General features: G+C 50.3%; 1 protein-coding gene and 1 non-coding gene across 8 annotated transcripts in view; one reads left to right on the top strand and one right to left on the bottom strand.

Annotated features, from left to right (window-relative positions):
• Nucleotides 1–14,194, bottom strand: part of TACC2 (transforming acidic coiled-coil containing protein 2) — a 227,463-nt gene that overhangs the window by 101,572 nt on the left and 111,697 nt on the right. The window lies entirely within an intron of this gene.
• Nucleotides 10,091–10,197, top strand: LOC136162002 (U6 spliceosomal RNA). Its single transcript, XR_010661855.1, has one exon. It is a non-coding gene; the product is annotated as a U6 spliceosomal RNA (small nuclear RNA).

Raw genomic sequence — 14,194 nt, 5'->3', positions numbered from 1 at the left:
GTGTCTTATTTAATGCAAATTGAGGACAAGTGACATGGTCTGTGGTTCTGCAGTTTACGACTCCCATCAAAGTGCAAGGAAAGGTTTCCGTCTTTGAAAATGCTGGCAGAGGACAGGCTCTGCACGCTCAGAAGAAGGCCAGGCCCACAGAGGAAGCACAAAGGCCAACTCACTGTGATGAGGATGCCCCGAGGCTGACTGTCCCCGCCCCTGAGAAGGCCCTGGGGTCCCCTCAGTTCTCTGGCCTGGAGACCAGGGTGCCTGCCCCCTCCACCCGTCACTCCGGTGGCACCTGATCGCCAGGGCCACACCCATCCTGCATTCGCCTGTTCCCATCAGCTAAAAGCACCAAACAAATGAGTCAACAGCTCTCTTAAGAACGGGGGTACCCCTCCCTCCTGGTGTGCAGCCTGCCCTTGGCCCAACCCCAGAGGGGAGGTCAGGTTCCAACAGGGAAGGGCTCAGTGACTCATGAGTGAAGCTCTGGCACATGGGCACCTACTGATGCCTCCCGACCCCACAGAACTCCTCCTCTTCCCTCCTAACCCTCGCCCCCCGCCAATTTCTCCCCATATTGGCAAGTGGCCCCACCAGCCATCCAGGCCCTGGACCAGAAGTTGAAGCTGTCCTGGACTCTCCCCCCCATCATTGCCCTTTGTGCTGAGTCACCTCCCTTTTCCTTCCAGAATCTGCCCTCTTTGTCCCGCTGGTCCAGGCCAGCAGGCTCTCTGAGGGGGCTCCGGCACATCCTGCTTTTCATCCCCTGCATCCATCTCCCCCAGACACCAGAATGCCCCACCTAGAGTCCTGATGAGGTCCCTTCCTTGCCGGAAACCCTCCTAACAAAATGCAGGTGAAATTCCTGGACTTCAAAAGCTGGGGCTCCATCAGCCTGCCTCTGTTCCCTCCCAGGTTTACCCTGCCACTGTCCTGACCCCACCAAGCCAGTCTGGGGGCTCCTGGGAGCTTCTTGCCTCTGTGTCTTTGCCCCTGAATCCCCGCCTACCTCTCTCAGATCCCCTCCTGTGCTAAGTGACTTTAGTCATGTCTGGCTCTTTCTGACCCTATGGACTGTAGCCCACCAGTCTCCTCTGCCCACAGGATTTTCCAGGCAAGAATACTAGAGTGGGTTGCCATGCCCTTCTCCAGAGGATCTTCCCAACTCAGGGATCGAACTCACATCTCTTGTGTCTCCTGTATTGGCAGGCAGGTTCTTTACCACTCACGCCACCTGGGAAGCCCTCCTAACTCCCTTCCTAAGCTGACTCCATAAGCGAGGAAGTGCTCCCAACCCCCACCAGGGGTAATGATGCCAGTCCTGCATCACTGGGCTAGGCTGGGCCTGGAATCTGTGTCTCCTGCTGTTTCCTACTAACTCATCCTCTTCTCTGATAGAGTCTCGGCCACGGTGGTCTCTCCAGCCCCCAGCACAGAGCCAGGCCGGGAGCAAGGACAAAACACCAAGCAGCTCTCTCCCTCCTGCCCCTGGCCTCCCAAACACGCGGGCCACCGACAGCGGGACAACTGTCCTCTCTTCTTGGAATCCCAGAGTGCAACCAGCTTGAGGTGGGACCAGCAACATAAGCTGCAGGAATGCAAATAAAAGCGAAGTGAAAATGCAGGGCCCTGCATTCCAAAAGGGTAAGACTTTCAGGAGGGTGATGGCAGAGTGTTGAACCAAGCACGGGGCCCCGGGCAACTGCCCAAGTCACATGCCCTTGAAGCCAGCCCTGGTTCTGGCTTCCAAGGGGAAGCTTCCATAGGTGCCCCCCTTCCCCCGAAAAGCCTCCTGAGCTGCCAAAGGGCTGTGCTGCTGGAGCAGAGATGAGGAACAGTCAACCAGGCTGGCATTCCCTTGCCAGCTCCTGTCCACTCAAGCCTCCCATGAGCAGCAGTGACTCGTCTTAGAGACCTCATCCCCAGGGAGTCGAGTCCTTTCCGACGTACAGTACCACTCCCAGCCTCAGTGGGAACTCCGGGACAGCTGCCAAGCCCAGCATGGAGGAGGGCAGTGCCCTGAGATGGGGTCCACAAGGCATTCTCAGCCGGCTCCTGCAAGGCGCTTACATTCACTTGCCCTTGACCTCTGTCCTTATAAAACAGGGCAGGAATAGGACTATGAAGGCCCTTCCGGTTGTAAAAGTCCACTAATCCCTTTCCTCATTTAAGGAGTTAATCAATATTTCCTATGCAATAACAAAGAAACTGAATTCAAATTCTTGTCAAGTTTTTGTATTTTTGGAAGATGGAGGAAACGCTGATTTAATTTAAGCCCCTGCTTTCTTTTTTTTTTTTTTAAGAGGAGTTAACCCCAAAAAAGGCAAATAAACTCACCATACTGTTAGCAGACAGAAATGGCCTATTGATCAAGGCATCTTTCCTGAGAGGCCCAGCTATACGAGACCTCTGAATCCTTCTCAACACAGATCCCTAGGGAACCACTACTAATGGGTCAGGGCTGGCCGTCCCTGATGCAGGCCCTCACCAAGGTCGTCACTAACAACAGCTGGTCCCGTTAAGCACGAGGGACGCAGTCTCTGCCCGCACAGGACCAGAGAACACAGAGGATGTTGCTTCGGGGCTTGCAGGCAGCCAGACAGTTCTCCAGGCCCAGCTGTAGTGATTTGCTGTCACCAACTGTTGTCTTTTGAGTCCCTATTCAGGGCTTTTGAGTCCTTCTCGGCAGACCCCCCACTGACCTGATAGCAGATTTCATTTTGGAGAGCAGCTCATGTTGCCAAGTTAAGCCCCTGTCCAAGGACAAACACCAGAGTGACCCTGGCTGTCATGGGAGGGTGATAACAGCCCCAAAGATACGAGCCGCGCGTATCACGTCCTGTCGGGCCAGATGGGCGGCAGCATCTTATCTCCCATTTCACATCGCCATCTGGAAGGTATTAGCCCAATAGCCCCTTCCTCGCAGGCCCCTTGATTTTATTCTTCTTGAATCCCCAAGCGCACACGATCACGTAATAGGACAAGAGCTAAGGCCAAGACTCGGCTCAGACTGAAAGTGCGATGTAAGCCAAAGAGAAAAAAGCAATTGGAAATTGCTGGCTTGGAGAGCTACGCTCTGTCCATAGACGCACCAGACAATCAGTCCAGCAGAGGCCTGAGGTTTGCTACAAGCAGTCGCCGAGATGGGAGATCCAGGATCGTCCTCCTACGAGACACAGCCACTGAGAAGCAGCCAAGCCAAAGTCAGGAGGTGCCCAGAGAGGCTTGCAAATTGGCCGGAAACTCCAAAGCAGGCACACCAAGAGATCTCCAGTCTCCAGCAGCAGCCCACATGAGCATGTAAACTGCCCCTAAACACCACTGACACTCAGATGTCCAGCCGGCTGTAGGCTGGCTTCACACATGTTAACCCTGAGCTGGCTTGTCAATTGCAACCCAGCACGTTCATACCCTTTTCACAGAGTGAGTCTGTGCTCAGAGGGGAGAAATTACTATTAAACTTGGCTGAAGCAAAACTTAATCAGGAAGGAAAATATTAACTAAAGGAAAAGTCGTAAATACCATCCCAAGACCACAAGAGGCTTTGATCTGGGTTGGACCATCCAGCCCATTAATTCCCACCATTATCTTTCCCAGTCCTTTGCATCCTCTCTCCTGGTGCAGGACTCCTTGCGTGGTTACAGAGAATGCAGAGATGCGGATTCAGAGGACCAACCAGAAGCTGATATCAGATATCCAAGATTTAACTACTTTTTCAGAAAGTCAAAACCTATCTACTACATAAAGCAGCTCCAGAACCATGAAAAACCAGACCAAGAACAAGATCCTGTGCTACTTTGAACCATATGAAATTGCCAATATTTTGACAATTGCCAGCGTGGTAATTCACGTGCTTCAACTTAATAGCACCCAGCTCAATACTGGAAACTCAAAGGTTCTGACCAAATATATAGAAGCATCCAAGTGACTCAGCCTGCTGGGTACTGATTACATAAATCTGTCTCCAGAGCATATAAATACCTTCAACATGTACCTCTGAAATGGTGTAAAGGAATCCCGTTATTCAGAAGAGACTTGAAAGTGAAAGTGAAGTTGCTCAGTCGTGCCTGACTCTTTGTGATCTCGTGGACTGTAGCCCACCAGGCTCCTCCGTCCATGGGATTCTCCAGGCAGGAATACTGGAGTGGGTTGCCATTTCCTTCTTCAGGGGATCTTCCCAACCCAGGGATCGAACCCAGGTCTCCCGCATTAACCTCTGAGCCACCAGGGACGCTTAGGTAATTCCTTTTCTAAATTAAAAAAAATTAGTCCCACTTTATCATTCAGTTTTAACAAGGTACTTGCCTAAATAAAGGTTCAGCTAACCTTTCTGAAGTAGTTAAGCCCACTCAGGCACATCCATAGCAGAAAGACCAAAAAAAAAAAAAAAATTTATAGTACAAACAGAGGACACCAAAATAAACCGCACTATTTGGAGCGAGAAGAACAACAGAAGCTGCAAGTCACTATGAATTCCCTGTGCTTTCAACTTTGGAAAATTCTGAAGCTCCGTTTCTGAATCGGGAAACTCTGGAGAGGTGGTCCACACAGAGCATGACTCTCCCCCGTCCCTGGCTCTCCTGTCTGAAGTCAGAGATCAATCAGAAACTTCAGATCCCAGCTGCTGGGTCAGGAGTTCCCCACCCTGAGGAGCTGTGAACAGCCTGACAGGTGAGGAGAAAGCATCTGGACACGACTGCCTCACCCAGCGGTTCTCCACGTGCGGCCCCCAGACCAGCAGAAGCAGTAGCATCTGGGAATGTGTAAAAAATGCAAAGTTTGGGGGGGGGCAGGGGGGGCCCTCTCCAGACCTCCTGAATCAGACACTCAAGGAATGGGGCAGAAATCTGGGCTGGAAGCGGGTTCGAGGCATGCAAACCTTTGAACCCCGTGGACATGACTCAGGTGAATAGTTTCCCAGCTGTATCCAGGCAGTCCTCAAGATCTAAAGAGACCCCACAGCTTGGAGTCCTGACTATGGAAAAAGCACCAGAGTTCCCAGATGTAACCAGGGTGCCCTGATTTACTCTGTTTAACAAATGGTAGTACAGCTGCATGGTTTCAATTGAAAAGCAATTCTGCTGCTTTATTAAAAAAAATAGAAAATATTGAACAGATGGGAGTACAAGTGGCCACAGGCAATCTAGTCATTTGTAGAATGCTCCAGAGGGTCTGGGCTTGGCTTTCTATGCCACCCGGGGATGCCGGAAGCCAAACAGAAGCCCAACCACTGATAGCGGGTTCAGAGGCTATTCCCCGAGGAGGGGGCAAGTCTGATGTCCTCCTGCGGCTTTAATTAATGGGCGGGGGGTGGGCATTGAAATCCTGTCCATTGTATTTGAGAACTGCTGCAAGGACCAGGGTGTCCTGTCTGTTCTTATTCAGAAAGAAGAGTTCTTAAAAGGGAAAGATCCAGCGCCAAAGAAATAGTAGCGGCAGAAAGGAGGGAGAAAGCTCTGCTTTCTCTCCAGGGGCTTAAAGAAAATGCTTTAGCCCCACTTTCCTTGTTTTAGTGAATTTTTTAAACATGTTTTTATTTAAATTTAATTTTTTAACTTAAGGTCCCAACCCTGCTTGGGCGGCTGGCAAAACTCCAGGGAGGATGCTCCAGACTGCCCTCTGCTGTTTTCTTCCCTCCCTGCCTCTCCTCACCTCTCCTGCCTCTCCTGGCCCTGCTCTGAACAGGAACTTGGGCGATGCTATGGTCTGCATGTTTGTGTCCCTGGATTCCTATGTGGACATCCCAGTGCCCAAGGTTGGCGGCATGAGGAGGTGGGGCCTTCAGTAGGTGACTGGGCCGTGAGGGTGGTGCCCTCATGAAAGGGATTAGACACTATATAAAAGGGACCCTGTAGAGTCCCCAGGCCCCTCCGTCCTGTAAGGGCACAGTGAGACATCCGCAACCAGGAAGAGGGCCCTCACTCGAGCCGAGCTGGCACCCTGACCGTGGACTTCCAGCCTCCAGAACTGTGAGCAAAACTTTTTGCTGTTTTGTTTGTTTAGCTGCATCTCGTGGCATATGCAGGGTCTTCCCCAACGAGGGACTGAACTCATGCCCCCTGCACTGAAAGCTCAGAGTGTTAACCACTGGACCACCAGGGAAGTCCAATGATTTCTGCTGTTGGTAAGTCACCTAGTCTGGGATATTTCGTTATGGCAGCAGGAAGAGACTAAAACAGATGGGAGAGGAGGCAGGGCCATTTCTGAGGTTTAAAAAGCCACCACCACACCCCCAGAATGCCCTTCTTAATTACTCCCACAGAGCAGCAAAGTTAAGTACAGTTGATTCTCTTTATTTGCAGTAATTACATTCTATAAAGTCATGTAGACACTGAATTAGCAAACACTGAACTGCTGTTCCTAGGGGAAATATAGGGGGTAGGCTCCTGTGAGCCACTGGTCACAGTATTTTTGTCAACCGATCAAAATATAACCTTGTTTTATGTGGGTTTCTGTTTAAAAACATTTTATTTACTATATAGTTAATATATATTCCTTAATATAACTTTATATATATTCCTTGAGGTTTCCACGATGCCTCAGTGGTAAAAAAAAAAAATCCGCCAGCAATGCAGGAGATGCAGGTTTGAGCCCTGGGTGAGGAAGATCCCCTGGAGGAGTGCAAGGCAACCCACTCCACTATCCTTGCCTGGAGAATCCCATGGACAGAGGAGCCTGGCAGGCTATAGTCAATAGAGTCACAAAGAGATGGACATGACTGAAGCCACTTAGCAAGCATGCACACAATATATATTCCTTAATGTTGAATTCATAGAAAACAGCACTATAACACACACCCAAATGAAGTTTCTCTAACACAAGCATTTTCTACATCAGGCTCATCATAGCCTTCTTGTGCTTTGAAACAGCAATACCACCAATAAAATGCACAAAATCCGGAAAAGCATGGCACTAAATATGGACTACCCCTTTCCCACCATTTTCCCGTAAAAATAGGACAATACGACTCTGGACAGAAGTCCAATCACACTGGCAAGGCACCAAAATCGCTAGTCGACACAGAGATCTACCAAATCCTTCCAAGAGAAAATAAAGCCAGAGGGCTGGCCAGGCTCTCAGTATGGATGTAATCGGTCCTTAGTACTTAGTCATCGGTTCCTTCCTGCATCCTGTGCTCACGCTTGGCACGGTCACAGGTGACACGGCTTCTTTACAGTCTTCCTTGGACTTGAGAGAGGCCAGTGATGGAGGCAGGACTCCATGGCATAGGGCAAGGAAGGAAGCCAATTCGAGGCAGCCAGTGGGGAAGTTCAGAACCGGGCTCGGTAGCCAAGCTGGACCTGCTTCAAAGCCCAGCTCTGCCACTCACTACCTACATGTCCTTGAACATGTTTGTATCTCTGAGCCTCGGCCTGCTCATCTGTAACAGAGCAGTCATAACAGAACCCCCTCCCTCCTGGGGGTGTTGTGAGCATTTTACAGTGAGCAGTCTGCACGGCCCCTAGACCACAGAAAGAGCCCTCAGCGGGAGCTTGAAGAGCAGACATCACTGGCCTATGGTGGGGCCTGAACAAGCCATTTAAAATACACAGTCTCGGGGCAGGGAGAGGACTTTAGGGACACCAGTAACACCCCCAGTGGACTTTAGTTCTCCTGAGAGCCGCCCAGCCAAGTCCTCCCATAGCCTCTTCTCCCACGGCCCCTGGGTCTCCCTGGAGCTCTGAATAAGGATGATCTCAGCCCCCCTCCAGGCCCCACTAAGGGTGAGCCCCTCCCACTGCAGCTGGAGGTCCCTCGGCCTTGCTAAAATGGTGGGGGAGGACTTCCCTGGTGGTCCAGTGGTTAAGAGAGCGCCTGCCAATGCAGGAGACGCGGGTTTGATCCCTGGTTAGAGAAGACAGCAAAGCCCATGCACCACAACTTCTGAGCCTGTGCTCTAGAGTCCAAGAGCCGCAGCTCCCTAGAGCCTGGCACCCTAGAGCCTGTGCCTTAAAACAAGAGAAGCCACTGCAACGAGAAGCCCGTTCACCACAACCAGAGAGTAGCCCTCACTTACCACAACCAGAGAAAACCCATATGCAGCAGTGAAGACCCAGTGCAGCCAAAAATAAATATACATAAATAAATTTTTAAAAATAAAACAAAAACGGTGGGGGTCAGGGAGCACCATGGGGGAGGGGAGGAAGCCAAGCAGGAGGACAGTAAGGCCTGCCTGACTTCACCCTAGAAGCTTCTTGCATACTCCTTAGGTGCTGAGGGTCTTGTTCCCCAGCTAGATTCCTCTTTAACAAGTTAAACTCACACATAAAAACTATGGTTGGCTCCCACCAGTAACAGAAACACTCAGAATTCGATGTCAACGTGCAGCCAGCCGCCTTAGAGCATCTGTTTCTGGCCTAGAGCTTCCTGCTGTGTCAACCTTACCCTGACATTTCTCCTCCACAAGGCAAACCTCCTCCCAGTTTATGAAGAGGTCGCTCGACACTGTCCCAGCAGGACAGCAGGAATGGACGGCCTGCCCCCCAAGACAGCCGGTGCGAGGTGGTCAGCACACACTGACCCCCAAGCAGACGGGGGAGGCCCTCCCCATCACTCCCCTCTAACCCGCTTCAAGTTCAGCAACATTGCCCAAGGGCCGGCCAGCCCAGGGTGGGTGCTGTGGTTCCGGAGGTCGCGACTGATCCATTCACAGAGAGGGCCTCTGAGACAGATGATTCATAGGTATCTGAGAAGGGTAGTGACACCCGGGGCAAGGTGGCCGAAAGAGTTCAGAGGGAGGCTCGGGTCTCAGCCTGGGGAAGAGGGACTCCGAGCCTGTTCCATTCACTATGGCTCCCCAGTACCACGCACTAGGCAGCCAAAAGCAGCAGTTTCACTGATAAGATATAATTAAAATGTGTGTAGGGGCAATCCTCTGGCAGTCCAGTTGTTGGGGGGTGGGGGGCAGGGCTTCCCAGGTGGTACTAGTGGTAAAGAACCCGCCTGCAAACACAGGAGAATTAACAGAGGTGGGTTCAATCCCTAGGTCAGGAAGATCCCCTGCAGGAACACACTCCAGTACTCTTGCCTGGAAAAACCTACTGACAGAGAAACTTGGTGGGCTATGCTCCATAGGGTTGCAAAGAGTCCGAGAGCGCTGAAGCAACTTAACACACACACCCACACACACCCACACACACCCCACCCCCCCCCCCCCACCCCCCCCCCCCCCCAGTTGTTAGGACTCCAGGCTTGCACTGCTCAGGGCCCAGGTTTGATCCCTGGTCAGGAAACTAAGATCGCACAATCGCACACTGAGGTTAAAAAAAAAAAAAAATACAGTCAAGGCTCTTTGAAAAAGCAGAGACATTACTGTGCCGATAAAGGCCCATATAGTCAAAGTTGCGGTATTTCCAGTAATCATGTATGGATGAGAAAGGTGGACAATAAAAAAGACTGAGCCCCGAAGAATGGATGCCTTTGAACTGTGGTATTGGAGAAGACTCTTGAGAATCCCTTGGACTGCAAGGAGATCAAGCCAGTCAATCCTAAAGGAAATCAAGCCTGAATATTCACTGGAAGGACTGATGCTGAAGCTGAAACTCCAATACTTTGGCCACCTGATGCGAAGGACTGATTCATTTGAAAAGACCCTGATGCTGGGAACGATTAGAGGCAGGAGGAGAAGGGGACGACAGAGGATGAGATGGTTGGATGGCATCACCAACTCAATGGACAAGAGTTTGAGCAAGCTCTGGGAGTTGGTGATGGACAGGGAGGCCTGGGTGTGCTGCAGTTCATGGGGTTGCAAAGAGTCGGACACTCGACTGAGGGACTGAAAAACAGCGAACAACAACATGTATATAAACATTCAGGTTCAGCTTCCGGGAGACCTCTGGGACGGCAGTGGCTCCGCCCCTCTTCCGGGGTAATTTGCATACGATCGTTGATTTCCAACAGCGATCTGCATTATAATTGGTGAAGCAACAAACACGTCTCAGTTTCAGGGAATAACTCCCTTAGGTTAAGCTATTATTGCACTAATACAGTTTTTAAAAAGGGAAAGAACTGTTGGTTTTTAATGGAATTCACCCTCAGCGAAAAGTTTTTAATTCTGTCCACTATAAATAGCTCTGGAGTCAACCACCAGTTCGTGCTCGCTTCGGCAGCACATATACTAAAATTGGAACGATACAGAGAAGATTAGCATGGCCCCTGCGCAAGGATGACACGCAAATTCGTGAAGCGTTCCATATTTTGCTTCTCCCCTCCCCAATATCTATCCTCCATTTCCACATCCATCATCTATTCCATCTATACCGGTGCTGTAACTCGCTCATAAGCAAGGTAACTTAACCCACCGAGGGCCCCAGGATTCAGTCTATGCAATTTCTCCTCCAAAAGCTGTCGAACTCTCCCCAGTTTGGAAGGTTTTTTCCAGAAAGACCTGGGGTTGATTGTAGGGACGGGTACACCAGGAAGCGGGCACTGCCTGGGCAAAGGTCTGGGGGCCGGGCTGTCTAGGGACGCGGGGTGAGGAGAACCCACATAGTCAGTGAGGGTCCAGGACGGAGTCCACTAGGGTCTGGAGGCAACCTGTGGGCTTGCCCTGATCCCCAGTGGGTCCTTTCAGTTCAGTCACTCAGTCGTGACCAAGACTCTCTGCCACCCCATGGACTGCAGCACACTTGGCTTCCCTGTCCTTCACCAGCTCCCGGGGTTTGCTCAAACTCTTGTCCATTGAGTCGGTGATGCCATCCAACCATCTCATGCTCTGTCGTCCCCTTCTCCTCCTGCCTTCAATCTTTCCCAGCGTCAGGGTCTTTTCAAATGAATCAGCTCTTTGCATCAGGTGGCCAAAGTATTGGAGTTTCAGCTTCAACATCAGTCCTTTCAATGAACACTCAGGACTGATCTCCTTCAGGATGGACTGGTTTGATCTTGCAGTCCAAGGAACTCTCAAGAGTCTTCTCCAACACCACAGTTCAAAAACATCAATTCTTCTGTGGTCAGCTTTCTTTATAGTGCAACTCTCACATCCATACATGGCTACTGGAAAAACCACAGCTTTGACTAGACAGACCTTTTGGGCAAAACAATGTCCCTGCTTTTTAACATACTGTCTAAGTTGGTCATTTTTCTTTCAAAGAGCAAGAGTCTTTTAATTTCATGGCTACAGTCACCATCTGCAGTGATTTTGGAGGCCAAAAAAATAAACTTTGTCACTGTTTCCACTGTTTCCCTATCTATTTGCCGTGAAGTGATGGGACTAGATGCCATGATCTTAGTTTTCTCAATGTTGAGTTTTAAGCCAACTTTTTCACTCTCCTCTTTCACTTTCATCAAGAGTTTCTTTAGTTCCTCTTCACTTTCTGCCATAAGGGTGGTGTCATCTGCGTATCTGAGGTTATTGATATTTCTCCCGGCAATCTTGATTCCAGCTTGTGCTTCATCTAGCCCAGAGTTTCACATGATGTACTCTCCATATAAGTTAAATAAGCAGGGTGACAATATACAGCCTTGACGTACTCCTTTCCCAATTTGGAACCAGTCTGTTGTTCCATGTCCAGTTCTAACTGTTGCTTCTTGACCTGCATACAGATTTCTCAGGAGGCAGGTCAGGTGGTCTGATACTCCCATCTCTTTAAGAATTTTCCAGTTTGTTGTGATCCACACAGTTAAAGGCTTTAGCATAGCCAATAAAGCAGAAGTAGTATATACATACATATATATAAATACATAGAATAAATACACACATAGAGACATACATATATATATACACCTGTGTGTAGAGAGAGAGAGATTACATGTGTTTGTGTATGTACGTAAAGGCATCTGAGCCAAGTCCCAAGGCTGGGTGTGAACAAGTCTGGTTTCAATAAACTGTCAAGTCCGTAGGCAGAAGCACGATGAACACACTGCACGTGGAGAACAGTGAGGGGTGGGGTGCAGGGCACGCAGGGCAGGGGGAGGGCGGGCGGCTGGCTGGAAGATGAGAAGTCCCCATCCAGGCCCATTTGCTGAGCGAAGGCACAGGATCTGGTCCCTTTCCTGTGGGTTGCTGGCTCCTGTATTCTCTGCCCACCTCCCAAAGATAAAGAACATAAACATCTACCCCAGCTGATGTCCTGGGAGGCCAGAGGCAGCTAAGTCATTCCTGGGAAAGTATAAATAGCATGATGTCATTCCTGGAGGACTTCTATTTAAATAAGAGCACAAGGGGACAAATCTCTAAAATGGCCTTTGTGTGTGAGGGGTATTGGGAAACCTCCTTCTTGGGGTCCCCTCAGGTCATCCCTAAGGCCCCAGGAGAGCTTCCCAAAGTGGCTTAGATGGTAAAGCCTCCGCCTGCAAGGCAGGAGACCCGGGTTCAATCCCTGCGTTGGGAAGATCCCTGGAGAACGGAATGGCTACCCACTCCAGTGTTCTTGCCTAGAGAATTGCATAGACAGAGGAGCCTAGCGGGCTACAGTCCTAGGGGTAACAAAGAGTCGGATATCACTGCACGACTTGGCCCAGCCCCACGCAGGGGAGTGTGCACCGGGGCTGGGGGGTGTGGGAGCGGGGCGGTGGGGGGGGGGGGGAGTTGGAATTACAGACAGAAGAGGGGAGGGGAGGACAGAGAGGCAGCCCCAGAGACTGGGCCCCGGGGTCCGGCCATCAGCCTCGGGCCCCACCCCCGCCCTACCTCTGGGCTGTCAGATCCGTGGAGACCTGGCCGCTGATATCACTATGGGAGGACAGGGAGGCTACAAGGAGGCTAAGATTGGGTTTTCCAGGTCTTCAAGGGCAGCTGGCTGGATGACATAATCTGGTACAAGTGAACCGGGGAGAGGAGAAAACCAAGGCTCAGAAACGTTCCTGAACATCTTCAATGTGTTTCAACTGCACGTTTTCTCTGGGCCCCACGCAGGGCCTCAGTTTCCCTTCCTATAGAGGAAGGAGCTGGGCTACTCCAAGCATGGCCCATGGCGGTGCTGATCCAGGAGGCGCTGGTTACTGCTCCACGAAGACACAGCACACACACACCCGGGGTAAGGACCGAGAGGCCTTTATTCTTTATTTTTTCCGAGAGGCCTTTAGAGGAACACGATATTCGTTCTGTCTGTTCCAGTAGTGGAAGTTGGGGCTTGTCTTTTGTAGGTTTGATGGGCAGTTCTCAACCAGCGGTGACTTTTGCCAACCAGGGGACATCTGGCAATATCCGAAGACAATTCTGATCATCACTACCAGAGGGCCAGGTGCAGCTGGCATCCAGGGATGCTGCTGAATAGCCTACAATGCACAGGGCAGACCTACAAGAAAGAATTATCTGGCCCCAGATGTCAGCATGCCAGGGTTGAGAAACCCTGGCCTTGAGCTCTGTTTTGCTTTCTAGTAATTCATTTAAATATATTTTCAAAAGTTTAGACCTTAAAGTGAGTTAGAAATTTAAAACTACACTGGCCCTTTGTCCACTGAGAAGGTTGGCATTAGACAACCTCCAAGAGCTGGCTGGCTTTGAAAGTTCAGAGGGACACTGGACACTCACTAGTCACACACATCCTTCTACTCTTCTGGGAACCCCCTTCCATGACCAGTCATGTCTTAGCTTATCAGGGAGGGTCATTAGTTCTTTCTGATGAACTTGGCTCTGTAGCAGTCAATAACGAGACCGTTCCTTCAGTCCTTGAGCAGACACTGACTGAATAACAACTATGGTATTACAACCGCCCTGTAAGGTGGCCCCTGCCCTCATGGAGCTTACAGTCTCAAGCAACAGCCAAACTTTAAAAAAAAAAAAAAAATTTTTTTAATGCTTATCACTGTTTTGGAGAAGGCTATGGCACCCCACTCCAGTACTTTTGCCTGGAAAATCCCATGGACAGAGGTGCCTGGTAGGCTGCAGTTCAGGGGGTAACTGCGAGTTGGACACAACTGAGCGACTTCACTTTCACTTTTTGCTTCCCTGCCTTGAAGAAGGAAATGGCAACCCACTCCAGTGTTCTTGTCTGGAGAATCCCAGGGACAGGGGAGCCTGGTGGGCTGCCATCTATGGGGTCACACAGGGTCGGACACAACTGAAGTGACTTAGCAGCAGCAGCATCATTCACTGTTTACAATAGCCAAGACATGGAAGCAACCTAAATGTCCATCAGCAGAGGAATGGATAAAGAAGATGTGATACATATATACGGGGAATATTACTCAGCCATTAAAAAGAATGAAATAATGCCATTTGCAGCAACATGATGGACCTAGAGAGTTTCACAGAAGT

Source organism: Muntiacus reevesi, chromosome 2 (genome assembly GCF_963930625.1).
Source record: "Muntiacus reevesi chromosome 2, mMunRee1.1, whole genome shotgun sequence".
NCBI lineage: Eukaryota > Metazoa > Chordata > Mammalia > Artiodactyla > Cervidae > Muntiacus > Muntiacus reevesi.
The sequence above is the reverse complement of the archived record's forward strand: the minus strand, read 5'-3'. Positions and strand labels throughout refer to the sequence as shown.